This window comes from Mus musculus, chromosome 19, assembly GCF_000001635.26.
Source record: "Mus musculus strain C57BL/6J chromosome 19, GRCm38.p6 C57BL/6J".
Taxonomy (NCBI): Eukaryota; Metazoa; Chordata; class Mammalia; order Rodentia; family Muridae; genus Mus; species Mus musculus.
In genome coordinates this window covers 11166064-11169417 of record NC_000085.6, presented here as the reverse complement: position 1 = coordinate 11169417, position 3354 = coordinate 11166064, and positions in this window count along the sequence as shown.

Genomic DNA, 3354 nt, shown 5'->3' with positions numbered 1-3354 from the left:
TGTCTCTGCTGTGAGTTGATGTTCACTCCTGTTGGAAAGCTTTCCAGGAAGCTGTTCTGCATGCAGCTTACCTGCTCTCCTAATGTGGAACGTGACATCAGAGAAGTTTCCTCAGCAACACCAGCAATGCTAAAGAACACTGATCCAGGGATTGTTTTCTTCTCTGTCTCTCAAGACATTACAACAGTTGTTCTCCGTGACTATCAGTCAGGATTTCTTGATTCTACAAATTTCAGTGCTTAGCTCATTTCTGAATGTCTACCATTTGCCATGAAGGTATTGAACTCTAAACTGTCAAAGATTAACAAGGCACCTCATGACAGTTGTTATTTTAGGAGATGGTCAGGCAGTTAAGCAATCACAACTGTAAGCGATTCATTATTAAGAGGCATATAAAAAATGGGAGTCTCCCAGAAGAGAGGATGCTCTTTCTGGTGTAAAGATAATAATAATTTGTGAAAACTCCGAACAGGAGATTAGAAGTTTGGGGACTTGAAAGGTGGGAAGACATTCCAAATGGAAGAATTAGGGTAGCTATTGCTTCTTACAGAGGAAGAGGAAAGGGAAGGAAAGGGGGAAGAGGAAGGAGATAGAGAAGAAACAAGAGAAGGAAGGAGAAGAGGAGGAAGAAAAGGAGGAGAGAGAGAAGAAGCGGGAGAGGAGGGTAAGAAGAGGAGGAAAAAAGTGGATGAGGGTTGAGAATCTCATACATGACTACAGTACATTTCAAGTGAACAACTTCTTGCTAGTTTCTGACTCCAGGATTCTCTCCCTACATCTTTCTCTCAAATTCATATCTTCTATTTTCTAAAAATGTATAACCTACTGAGTTCAGTTAGTGTTACCCAGATGTACCTGAGTGTAGGGCTCACCACTAAAACCTGAGCAAGTTCTAATGACCCTCATCCCTTAATAAAAATCATAGTTTGGCCAACAAACAGATGTTGGATGCCTGTATCTCATCAAGTAGGAGTGGAGCCTTGTGAGCCCTTCAGCCACGCATGCTGAAATGTTGGCAGATTTGGTCTTACGAGCATCTTATGCGGGTCAGGGTAGATGTTGAGACCTCACAAACACAGCATGAGGAATCTCATGTCTAAAAGCCAGTTTTCCAACAATTCTCCTGGTCCTCTGACTCTCATAGTCTTTCTGCCCCACTCTTCCACAGTGTTCCTTTAGGGGATTGGGAGTATGTTACATATCCCACTAGGGTATGGGTAGTTCACAGTTACTCATTCTCTATTCTGATTCTCTGTAATAGCATTCATCCACAGTAAGGCTTTTCTGATGAGTGAGACAACTTTAATTCGTCATGATTTTATATAAACATAGAAAAACATTCAAAAGAAACCACTAAAGAAAACTACAACTAATCGAAATGCAGAGTTATGGGTTCCAGTCATAGTGGATACACCTGAAAAACAACTCCCACACCTAACGCTCAGGGAACACTGTGGAAGAGGGAGCAGAAAAATTGTAAGAGCCAAATTGGGAAGTTTGCTGTGAGATTCTGTCTCTTAGTGATGTCAGAAGCTACACCCATGAAGTCTCACCAACATGACTGCCCAAACAGAAGCTGAACAAGGATGACATCAACGAACATGCCAAAGTGAAAAGAGAAAGCCCAGGAGACCTCAGCCCTACACAAAGAACTGCAGGCAACGAAGAAATGCAGAGAATGAAGAAAAATAATCTTCCCCAGTGAAGAGCACACCAATTGGTTGTCCAATACTGAATGGTCAGCCATGAAAACATACATACAAGTAACAGACTACATACTGAGCAGGGTATATTTAGGAATACACACATATACATGTGTAACAATTAATGACAAAAGAGGCCATGAATTTGAAAGACAGCAAGGGAGTTTTGAGCAAAGAAAAGAAAGGGGAAATAAAACACAATTTTTAAAAAAATAAAATGAAGAAATTAAGGTCAAAAAAAACTTCAAAAGGCAAGAAACCTGAAAGGAAGGAGTGATGTCCAAGACCGTGAAAGATACAGAGCATCGTTATCTACTGGTGATGTAAGAAACACCACATGTATGTTTTTAAATTGTCCTAGCAGCCACACAAAGAGAGTAAATAGGAACATATGTGTTTAATTTTGACAACACAGTTAATATGTCAAAAACATCTAAATGATGCAGGTAAAAACTATTGATGATATACTTTATAATCTATGGAGTCATATGGTCTACAGATCATATGGAGTCTTCAGAATTGTGTATTTTATACCTAAAACACGTGTCAACTTAAGCTAACCATGTGACAAAAGTGCTATAGTTATGTCTAGCTCCTCATTACATTGTGTGAAACTAGAAGCTTTCATAGAATTCACAGAACCTGTACCCAAGAGCTCCTGCTTGCAGAGAATGAGCAAGTTAGCAAAAGAGTGGCCCCAGAGGCAAGCCAGGTGACGGGCCAAGAAAGCCAAGTGTGCAGTGAGAAAGTTAAGGCTACCTGCAGGTCTGTGCATGACAGAAGGCTGCTTCTAGAGATCACAGTCCACGTCTCACTGTGTCATTGATGTCTTAGATGGCTTTGGCTTCTCATCCCTTCCCGGCCAGCCACCAGCATTGGCTCACAGTGTTAAGTGTCATCTTAAAACAACTCCCCCGTAGGACTCCCTCTGCACACAACTACCTTTCCTTTCTTAAAGCCAGAGCTCCAGAGGTAAGTACATATTATCTCCACACAATTACCTCGTGTTTTCCCTTTGACTCTACTCTAGGTCGAGTCTGACTTCCATCTGTCCTCTGAGGCCACTTCTTTTCAGTGATAGCACTCACCTTCACATTGCAAAAAGCCAGCAACCAAATGCATAACCCTTGAGAGATTTAGGCATCGTTTTCCATTTTTTCCTAGAGCTCAGGGCTCTGCAAGGGCATCCTTACCTTTCTGTCTGCTCCTTACCACCTAAGCTGCATTCGATTTTTATTGTCTGACCACCTAATACTAAAATGGATCATCTCTCACCCCACCTTTCCCACAAGGTAAACTCTAAGGTAAAGGATATTCTATATTTTTTCCATTCCTTACTACTAATACATAAACAATGTCATTCATATTTATCCTCAACAGGATATATAAATATTGGAGCATTCTAATTCCTAGAGAATTATATGTTCAATAAATTACATAATACATGGAATACCTGGTACTGGAAGCCTCAACAAATTGCCTGTGAGGAACACTCCTTTAGTTAGCAGCTAACCAAGTCACCATTGCTTTTGAGACTCAATGTAATCTGAGTAAGTTAGACCAAATGACCTTCTGTTAATTTATTCACTTCTTCCAGGTGCCCGATATAGCACCCTTACACTTTACTGGGTTTAGTGTTTACCTGTTTAGT